Consider the following 11604-nt stretch of genomic DNA (forward strand, 5'->3'; position numbering starts at 1 on the left):
TCAATCATTAAGGATGTGACAACTGGGCACTTGGAAAGCGGTGACAGGATTGGTCCAAGTCAACGCTGTTTTACTAAAGGGAAATCATGCTTGACAAATCTTCTGGAATTTTTTGAGGATGTGATCAGTACAGTGGACAAAGAAGAATCAGTGGGTGTATCTGGATTTTGAAAAGGCTTTTGACAAGGTCCCACACAAGAAATTAGCAAGGAAAATTAAAGCTTGTGCTATCTGAAGTAATGCAATGACATGGACAGAGCGCTGGCTGGCAGACAGGAAGTAGAGAGTTGGAATAAATGGGTCCTTTTCAGATGAGTAGGGTACCACAGGCTTCAGTGCTGGGACCCCAGCTGTTCACAATGTACATTAACAATTTGGACGCAGGAAATGAAGGCCATGCCTCCAAATTTACGGACAACACAAAGCTGTATGTCACTGTATACTGTGAAGAGGATGCTAAGAGGCTGCAGGGTGACGTGCCATTAAATGTGGATAAATGCGGAGTTATCCATTTTGGTGGCAAAACCAGGAAGGCAGATTATTATCTGAATGGTGACAGCAGTTTAGGAGAAAATGAGGTGCAACACGACCTGGGTTTCATGGTGGAATGGTCATTGGAGTCATATAGCACAGAAACAGGCCCTTTGGTCCAATCAGTCCATGCCAACCATAATCCCAAACTAAACTAGCCCCACCTGCCTGACCCATATCCCTCCAAACCTTTCCTCTTCAAGTACTTATCCAAATTCTGTTAAATGTCGTAATTATAACCATATCCACCACTCCTTCAGGAAGTTCATTCCACAAACTACTCTATGTAAAAAAAAACACTCGTCTTTTTTTCAAAATCTCTCACCTTAAAATTGTGCTCCCTAATCTGGAAATCCCCCATCCTGGAGAAAAGACAACTACCATTAACTCTATCTATACCCCTCATTATTTTAAGAAACTTCAATAAGGTCATCTCTCAATGTTCTATGTCCCAGTTTTATAACTCAAACTTTCCATATTCGGCAACACCCTGGTAAATCTCTTCTGAACCCTTGCTTAAGGTTGGCATGCAGATGCACCAGGTGGTGAGGAAAGCTGATGGCATGCTGGCCTTCATAGCAAGAGGATTTGAGTATTGAAGTAAGGATGTCTTGCTGCAGTTGTACAGGGCCTTGGTGAGGCCACAACCCGAGTACTGTGTTCAGTTTTAATCTCCTAGTCCGAGGAAGGACATTCTCATTATTGAGGGAGTCCAGCAAAGGTTCACCAGACTGATCTACCTCAACACTGTCCTATCCCCCCTAGTACCTACCTCAACACTGTCCTATCCCCCCTCGTCCAGGAACTCCACACATACATTCGAGACACCACCCATGCACTCCACCTTGTCCAAGATTTCCGTTTCCCCAGGCCCCAACACTTCATCTTCACCATGGATATCCAATCCCTCTACACCTCCATCCGCCATGACCAGGGCCTCCAAGCCCTCTGTTTCTTCCTCTCCCAACATCCCCAACAGTACCGTTCCACCGACACTCTCATTCGTTTGGCCGAACTGGTCCTTACCCTTAACAATTTCTCCTTCGAATCTTCCCACTCCCTCCAGACCATATGGGCCCTAGCTATGCCTGTCTCTTTGTTGGCTACGTAGAACAGTCCATCTTCTGTAGTTATACCGGCACCACACCCCACCTCTTTCTCCGCTACATTGATGACTGCATTGGCGCCACCTCGCGCTCCCGTGAGGAGGTTGAGCAATTCATCAACTTCACCAACACATTCCACCCTGACCTTAAATTTACCTGGACCATCTGACACCTCCGTCCCCTTCCTGGACCTCTCCATCTCCTTTAATGACGACTGACTTGACACTGACATTTTTGACAAACCCACCGACACCCACAGCTACCTGGATTACACCTCTTCCCACCCTATCTCCTGCAAAAATGCCATCCCGTATTCCCAATTTCTCTAACTCTGCCAATTCTGCTCCAAGGAGGACCAGTTCCACCACAGAACACACCAGATGGCCTCCTTCTTTAGAGACCGCAATTTCCCTTCCCAGGTGGTTAAAGATGCCCTCCAACGCACCTCGTCCACATCCTGCACCTCTGCCCTCAGACCCCACCCCTCCAACCGTAACAAGGACAGAACGCCCCTGGTGCTCACCTTCCACCCTACCAACCTTCGCATAAACCAAATCATCCGCCAACATTTCCGCCACCTCCAAACGGACCCCACCACCAGGGATATATTTCCCTCCCCACCTTCCGCAAAGACCGTTCCCTCTGTGACTACCTGGTCAGGTCCACACCCCCCAACAACCCATCCTCCCATCCTGGCACCTTCCCCTGCCACCGCAGGAATTGCAAAACTTGCGCCCACACCTCCTCCCTCACCTCCATCCAAGGCCCTAAAGGAGCCTTCCACATCCATTAAAGTTTTACCTGCACCACGCCTGGAGGAAGGATGCCTCATCTTCTGCCTCGTAACACTACAACTCCAGGGCATCAATGTGGACTTCACCAGTTTCCTCATTTCCCCTTCCCCCACCTCACCCCAGTTCCAAACTTCCAGCTCAGCACCATCCCCATGACCTATCCTACCGGCCTATCTTCTTTTCCACCTAGCCACTCCACCCTCCTCTCCGACCGATCACCTTCATCCCACCCCCATCCACCCACTGTACTCTTTGCTACCTTCCCCCACCCTCCTCCCTGACCTATCACCTTCATCCCCATCCTCACTCACCTATTGTACTCTATGCTACTTTCTACCACCCCCCCCCCCCTCATCCCTCCACCCTTTAGGCACTCTGCCTGTATTCCTGATGAAGGGCTTTTGCCAGAAACGTTGATTTTACTGCTCCTCGGATGCTGCCTGAATTGCTGTGCTTTTCCAGCACCACTCTACTCCTAATTCCACGAGGGCAGGACTGACAAATTAATAAAGACTGGGTCGACTAGGCTTGTACTCACTGGCATTTAGAAGACTGGGGAGGTGGGGGGTGCGAAATCTCAAAAACGTATGTGACTGAACAGGTTAGGTGTGGGAAGAATGTTCCTGACGTTGGGGAAGTTCAGAACTAGGGGTTACAGTCTAAGTGGCACAGTAGTGAAGAGCTGGATGGCTTACTCCTGCACTTTTGTTTCTATGTTTATGTTTCTATGAAAGTAGCATACATAAGTTTGCTTACAATACAAAATTAGGTAGAGTGTAATTTGGGAGGACAAAAAAGGCTACAAGGGGATAAAGGGCCGGTTAAGTGAGTGGACAATGTGGAAAATTTAAGATAACGTGTGAGGTTATGCACTGTTATAGATTTTTTTTTAAACCACTAAACATGTAAATATTGATATTCAGAGACTTAGATGTAGTTCTGTGAGCAACTACAAAGGCAGCATGCAGATCCAACAATCAATTAGGATGGTGAATGGTACAGTGACCTTCACTACAAGGGGAATAATGAGCAACAGAAATAAAGAAGTGTTCACACAATCATACAGGGTTTTATACAAATGTTTGGTTTCCATAGTTAAGAAAGGATGTACTGGAAGACAATAACAAACATTCACTTCATTCCTCTGAGGGATGTTTTGTGATGACAGGGTGAGTAAATTGGGCCCACATTGTCTGGAGTTAAGGGAAGAGAAATGATCTTATGAAAAATGCGCAAGAATCCCAAGGGGCTTGACAAAGTAGACAGAGAGGTTGTTTCTGCTGGGGAGTTTAGAATAGAGAATGAATCTCAGACAAAGTGAGCTATCAGTCACAACTGAGATGAGAAATGTTTGATCTATAAATATTTGGAATTTTGTACCTGAGAAGGTTATTAATGTTCCATCATTGCTTATATTTAAGGCTAAAATAGACAGACTTTTGATCTATCAAGATATTAAGGTGGAAAAGTCAAGTTGAAGCCCAGGGTCAGCTATGATTGTAGCAAATAGTGGAATAAGCTTCAAGAGCAATAAAAGGCCTATATAATTGGCATTATTTTACTTAAATACTTAGGCAGCTTCTACTGCCTATGTTTTGTTGAAACTGTGTTGATGAGCCTCAAAGTGTTGCTACTGTATAGGGCATCCCTGACTGCAGTTCTTGTCCTGAATTGGACAAGTGACTATATAATGGGAAACCCAGCAGTTCTGAGAATCACTTGTTCCTAAATCAGATAAACATAAGGATGTAAAACAATCCAGCCAGAACATTGGAAAACCTATAGTGAAGTGCCCGAATTTGGAGTGTAAGTACATAACACTCAGACTGGGGCAGTCTGTACTATCAACTCAATAAAATTGTTTTGTTATTAATAGATGAGAATAACAGTTTAACTAAGACAACAAAGGCTTCCAAACAGTACAAAGCTAAAGCTGATGGATTCTTATATTTTGAATGAAAAGAAACACTTTACGATAAAATTTTTGGAAAATTAGGACGGAATGGAAAAATGCTACATACAAAGATTTAAAGTTGGACAAAAAAGTGGAGATCTGCAAATTCACTGCAGATTAATATTTTAAATGTATGAATGATTCACCATTCTTCCAATATTCATCATGATTCTCCCCGTCAGAGTTCAGATCACCATGGCATAAAAATCTATTTTGCTCAGCAGACTATGATATCAGTATTGTTATTTATCATAGTAATTTAAAATAGAAAGAGCAGAATAGGATTGGAATGTGACATCCGGCCACAAGATTGAGACAATAATTGACAGCTGAAATGAAGGAAGCAAATATTCACAGGACGGAAAGCTGGCTATGGTTAGTCCAATAGTGCTGAAGGTCATTTCTGTTCTCTTCATTCCAAGATTCAAATTATACTTTTCAACAAGTTGTCAAAATCCTACAGATTATTCTTTAAAGATAGTGGGCTTTTCTACCCCTTATTTATAATCTCATGGTAAAGCAAATCATCCCACAAAATGGGTGAAATAACAAAAAGGTTTCAAGAGGATAATGTGACCAACTCAGTGTGCATCCTTGTCCTGTACATGGAAAGGTTGTACACTTGGGAAATTGGCTGTAGCAACAGAACATCACAGTAACTGTAAACTACATACTTGCCAAGTAAATTACAGAATTTATATCACCCACAGACCATTGCCACTACTGGTTTCTGCCAATATTTATATGCCACACAAACCACCTTCCTAGTTTCTTCATATAAACCAATCCCCGTAACCTATTTTTTTCTCCTTAATGTTTAAGCTTCTAACTTAAAACTTGTCCATCATTCATTGCAATGACTCCTCATGGTGGCCAATTTCACATCCTTACTATTCCTTCTTAGTTTCCTTACAGTCTGTCATCAGAAAAGACAGAAAAAGAGGAGGAAGGCAGTGCAGGTGTGCCCTGCGGTCATCTCCCTCCAATACTGTTTGGATACTGTTGGGGGAGATGGCTCACCAGGGGAGGGCAGCAGTTGTCAAGATCATGGCACTGTGGCGGGCACTGCTGTTCAGAAGGGCAGGGAAAAGTCGCATAGGGCCATAGTCATAGGGGATTCTATTGTGAGGGGAGTAGATAGGCTGTTCTGTGGCTGACAACGGGACTTCTGGATGGTATGTTGCCTCCCAGGTGCTCGAGTCGGAGATGTCATTGATTGGCTGCAGAGCATTCTAAAAGGGGAGGGTTAACAGCCAGTTGTGTTGGTGCATATAGGCACCAATGATACCAGTAGAAAGCGAGATGAGGTCCTGAAAGAAGAATTCGGGGAGCTAGGAGAGAAGTTAAAAGGAAGGACCTCAAAGGTGGTGATCTCGGGATTACTACTCTTTCTTGGATTCATTTAAGAAAGAGTTGGATAGAGCTCTCAAAGATAGTGGAATCAAGGGTTATGGAGATAAGGCAGGAAGAGGATACTGATTAGGAATGATCAGCCATGATCACATTGAATGGTGGTGCAGACTAGAAGGGCTGAATGGCCTACTCCTGTACCTATTGTCAGTGCCACGTGCTAGCCAGTGTAGAAATGAAAAAATAGGCAGGATAAACATGTGGCTTGAGAGATGGTGTAGGAGGGAGGGGTTCAGATTTGTTGGACATTGGGACCGGTTCTGGGGAAGGTGGGATTATTACAAAAGGGACGGTCGACATCTGAACCAGACCGGAACCAGTGTCCTTGAGTTTTTGCTACTGCTGTTGGGGAGGTTTTAAACTAATGTGTCAGGGGACTGGGAACCAGAAGAGAAAACAAGTAGGCAGCGAGATGGAGACTGGAGACTGTAAGAATTATGAAGATAGCACTAATAAGGGGAAGAGTAGGCAGAGAGCAGGTGAGCGCAAAAGAACTGGTGGCCTGAAATGCATCTACTTTAATGCAAGGAGTATAATGCGTAAGGCAGATGAACTTAGGGCTTGGATTGGTGCCTGGGAGTATGATGTTATTGCCATTCAGAGACTTGGTTGAAGGAAGGGCATGATGATTGGCAACTAATGTTCCAGGATATAGACGTTTCAGACAGGACAGGGAGGGAAGTAAAAGAGGGGGTGGAGTTGCATTGCTGGTCAGGGACAATATCACGGCTGTGCTAAAAGAGGACACTGTGCTAAACGCAGTCTTGGGTAGTGAGGCATTATGGGTGGAGCTGAGAAATAAGAAGGGTGCAGTTACATTGTTGGGGCTGTATTACAGACCTCCCAACAGTGAGCGTGAGGTAGAAGAACAAATAGGTAAACAGATTATGAATAGATGTAGAGGCAAAAAGGGTAGTGGTGATGGGAGATTTTAATTTTCTCAACATTGACTGGGATACACTTAGCGTCAGAGGTCTGGATAGAGTAGAATTTGTACGAAGTGTCCAGGAGAATTTTCTAGAGCAGTAGTCCGACGAGGGAAGGGGCCATATTGGACCTGGTCCTGGGGAACGAGCCAGAACAAGTGGTACAAGTTGCAGTGGGGGATTTCTTTGGGAACAGTGACCACAATTCTGTAAATTTTAGAATACTCATCGATAAAGAAGAGAGTGGTCCTAAGGGAAGCGTGCTAAACTAGGCCAAAGCCAATTATATCAAAATTAGGCAGGAGCTCAGAAATGTGGATTGGATACAGCTATTTGAAGGGAAGTCCACATTTGAGATGTGGGAGGCTTTCAAAGATAGATTAACGGCAGTGCAGGATAGGCATGACCCATTGAAGGCAAAGGACAGGAAGGCAAAATTCGGGAACCGTGGATGACAGGAGAAATTGTATGACTAGCCAAGAGGAAAAGGGAAGCGTACATAAGGTCTAGGCAGCTGAGGACAGACCAGGCCCTGGAGTAATATCGGAAGAGTCGGACAAGTCTTAAACAAGGAATCAAGTGGACTAAAAAGGGTCATGAAATAGCTTTAGCTAGCAGAATTAAGGAAAATCCCAAAACATTTTATTCTTATATAAGCAAACAGGTAACTAGAGAAAGGATTGGTCCACTAAAAGATAAGGAAGGAAAGCTGTGTGCCAAACCTGAGAGAATGGGTGAGATTCTGAATGGTTACTTTGCATCAGCGTTCACTGAGGAGAGGGACATGATGAACCTTGAGATTAGAGATAGAAGTTTGATTAATCTGGATCACGTTGGCATAAGTAGGGAAGATGTGTTGGGTATGCTAGAGGTTATTAAGGTGGACAAATCCCCAGGATTGTATGGGATCTATCCCAGGCTGCTGAGGGAGGTGAGAGGGGAAATAGCTGGGGCCCTGACAGATCTTTGTGGCATCCTTAAATACAGATGAGGTGCCGGAGGACTGCAAGGTTGCTCATGTTGTCCCCCTGTACAAGAAGGGTAGTAGGGATATTCCAGATAACTACAGACCAGTGGGCCTGACATCGGTGATAGGGAAGTTGCTGGAGAGGGTACTGAGAGATAGGATCTATTGATATTTGGAAAGGAATGAGCTTATCGGTGATGGGCGACATGGTTTTGTGCAGGGGAGATCGTGCCTTACCAAGTTGATAGAGTTCTTCGAGGAAGTGACCAAGTTGTTAGATGAAGGAAGGGCTGTTGATGTCATAGACATGGACTTTAGTAAGGTGTTTGATAAGGTTCCCCATTGTAACTAATGGAGAAAGTTAAGTCACATGATGTGCAGGGTGTTCTAGCTAGGTGGTTAAAGAACTGGTTGAGCAACAGGAGACAGAGTAGTAGCTGAAGGGAATTTCTCGAAATGGAGAAAGGTGACCAGTGGAGTTCCATAGGGGTCAGTATTGGGGCCACTGTTGTTTGTAATATATATAAATGATCTAGAAGGGGGCACCGTTGGTATGATCAGCAAGTTTGCAGATAACACAAAGATTGGTGGAGTGGCAGAAAGCATAAGGGACTGTCAGAGAATACAGGAGGATATACATAGACTGAAGAGTTGGGCAAAAAAGTGGCAGATGGCATTCAATCCAGAAAAATGTGAGGTGATGCATTTAGGCAAGTCTAATTTTACAGCGAATTATACAATGAATGGAAGAGCCTTGGGAAAAGTTGATGAGCAGAGAGAGATGTGGGATTGCAGGTCCATTGTACCCTGAAGGTTGCTGCACAGGTGGATAGAGTGGTCAAGAAGGCATATAGTATGCTTGCCTTCATCGGACGGGGCATTGAGTATAAGAGTTGGCAAGTCATGTTAAAATTGTACAAGACATTGGTTCGGCCGCAGTTAGAATACTGTGTACAGTTCTGGTCGCCACATTACCAAAAGGATGTGGATGCTTTGGAGAGGGTGCAGAGAAGGTTTACGAGGATGTTACCTGGTATGGAAAGTGCTAGCTATGAAGAGTGGTTGAGCAGGTTAGGTTTATTTTCACTAGAAAAAAGGAGATTGAAGGGGGACCTGATTGAGGTTTACAAAATCATGAAGGGTATAGAGAGAGTGGATAGAGACTAGCTTTTTCCCAGGGTGAAGGATTCAATAACAAGAGGTCATGCTTTCAAAGTGACAAGTGGAAAGTTTAAGGGGGATACATCCAGCAAGTACTTCACAGAGGTTGGTGGGCATTTGGAACACAATGCCAGCAGAGGTGGTAGAGGCAGGCATGATAGATTCATTTAAGATGCATCTGGACAGATGCATGAGTAGGTGGGGAGCAGAGGGATACAGATGCTTAGCAATTGACCAACAGTTTTAGACAGTATATTTGGATCGGCTCAGGCCTGGAGGGCCGAAGGGCCTGTCCTGAGCTGTAAATTTTCTTTGTTCTTTGGCAATGTATAACCTTTAATTTTGGAGCACCCCAGTGGAAGTACTCTCTTTTCATCTACCTTAGCAAATTATTTTATGATGTTAGGGAGTTCTCACTTTTCCAAAAGCCACATCTCTTTTTTGTTGGGTATAACCTCAAAGTATTTTCAAGGATAATAGCAAAACTAACAAATGGATGTCTAGACTTGTGCATAGCATTCTAACTATAGTCTACCAAAGGTTCTACACAAGTTCAGCACATTACTGTATTACAGTTCTAACCATCGAGAAATCAAAGCTGGGTCTGTTTGCTTATTTTAATTACCTTATTAACTTGTAATACTAGTATTTTGATTTGAATATCTGTACTCTGGACCATTTCTTTCCATTACATTTAATGTGAGAATGTAAGAATTAGCAGGTCATTGTCAGTTTGTTACTAGTAGCATGGTAGAAGGCTTTAATTATTCACAATCTATTTTAAACATTGGGATTGGTTAGCTGAATTGTTTGGAATGCTGGTTTGCCAATGGAAAGGGATGCCAACAGCAATTCCTGCACTGGTTGAGGTTACCATGATGGATTCTCTTTCTCAAACTCTCCCCACATCTGAGGTGTGGTGACCCTAAGGTCTCAGTCTACTGAGAGAGAAGTCCTATTGAACTATGGCAACTTTGCTTTATTTAAAAAGATTAGATGAAGGAAACCAAGTGCAATCCATGCACGATCACTGACTAAAAAGTTTAAGTAACTTGTGAAGAGAACTCAAACAGTATCCAAAACAAAAGCCAGATTTATAACTTGATTGGCATTAAGTTCATGCATAGAACCGAAATGAAGTGAAATGTGAGATTACTTAAGTAGCAGAAATAGAAAAAGAATGAGAAACTATGTAGGCTATTGCAACACAAATAGGCCATTTGGCCCAACCATGCATGAAGATGCTTACTCAACTTTTCTCCTATTTTTAATGCATGTAACCAACCAGTGTAACCACCCATTTCATTCTCCCCTTCATTGCTACTTGGCTTTTCCTTAAAACATTTGTACTATCCAATTCAACCACTTCCAATGATTACAAGTTCCAATTCTTACTACTCTTTGGGGAAACACTTTTTCTGAACTCTTGATTTCTAATTCCCTATTGGATTCTAATCACGAAGAGCTATTTAAATGCTGGTGTTCAGAGACATTTGAATTTTCTTTACATGAAACAAGTTAGCATGCATATTAAACAAGGAGCAATTAGGAATCAAATTGATAGGAGCTTTGTGCAGAATAATTAGTATGTCTTTCCACAATTATACAGAACTTTGGGGAGTCCATATTGACCAATTAGTTTTGATCTCCACAACCAAGGAAGGATGGAAAAAAAGCTATGATTGTTCACTGAATATTGGAAAATCTCATCCTAGAAACAGTGTGTAACTGAACAGTACAACTCTCAAGTTCAAAAGAATACGAGGCTATCTTACAAAGTAGATTACAAAATAATATGAAAACTGCAGGTGCTGGAAATCTGAAACAAAAATTGCTGGAGAAGCTCAGCAGGTCTGGCAGCATCTGGGGAGAGAAAACAGAATTGAAGTTAAGGCCAGTAAGCCTTCAGAACAGCTTATGATTATGAAAACCTATTTTCACCACTTGAAATCTAGAACTCTGGATCATTTCAGGATCCAGGATTGTCCTTTCAGACTGAGGTAAGAAATTTCTTCAGCGGGCTCCCCAAGTCTTTATAATTCTCAGCTTTAGAGCGTTGCACAAGCTTGGAATAGGTTCGGGGCTGGGATCAATAGATTTTTGAAACCTATTGAACTCATGCTTGATCAGGAAGTTGCTTGAAAGGGAAGTTCAGATGAAAGATTGGCATTGATTTTATTAGTGAACCAAACATAAGGGACCTTTGCCTGATTCCCTTTTCTCAACTTAAATAACCAAGTTATTTTCTTGGAATAGAAATCATAATTTTCTGAGCGACTTGCAGAGTAACATTTGAGGCAGTTCAGTTTTACTAGATTGAGAATTACAATAAATTAGTTATCTTACAAGAAAGGTTGGACAGACTGGTCTTGTTTCCACTGGAATTTAGAAGAGGGGTGACTTGATTGAAGTATACAAGATCCTGAAGGGTCTTAAAGTGAATATGGGAAGATGTTTACTCTTGTGATTTACTGAACATTTTAAAGTCAGAAGTATATAGATTTCTGTTAGGCAAGGAAATCATGAGTTTGAGGGCAGATGGGTAATTTATAACAAAATCAGATCAGCCTTGATCTTATGGGATGCTGGCGTAGACTAGAGGAACTGAATGGTCTACTTCTGCTCCCATTTCATAATTCGTTTTTCATAGTTCATGCTTAAGCAACTTGTTGCAGAAAATATTTCATTTTTAGGCAGTTTCCTCTAGAAACAAGGTACTTTTTATAACAACTTAATATCTACATGAAATTTGCTC

The 11604-nt window shown here is 42.7% G+C and overlaps 1 long non-coding RNA gene across 1 annotated transcript in view; it reads left to right on the forward strand.

Moving 5' to 3' along the window:
- LOC122551755 (uncharacterized) overlaps positions 1-11604 on the forward strand; it is a 41992-nt gene that overhangs the window by 19809 nt on the left and 10579 nt on the right. The window lies entirely within an intron of this gene.

The sequence above is a fragment of the Chiloscyllium plagiosum genome, unplaced genomic scaffold, assembly GCF_037043375.1.
Source record: "Chiloscyllium plagiosum isolate Xiang-an unplaced genomic scaffold, Cpla_swu_hap1 HiC_scaffold_7, whole genome shotgun sequence".
Classification (NCBI taxonomy): Eukaryota; Metazoa; Chordata; class Chondrichthyes; order Orectolobiformes; family Hemiscylliidae; genus Chiloscyllium; species Chiloscyllium plagiosum.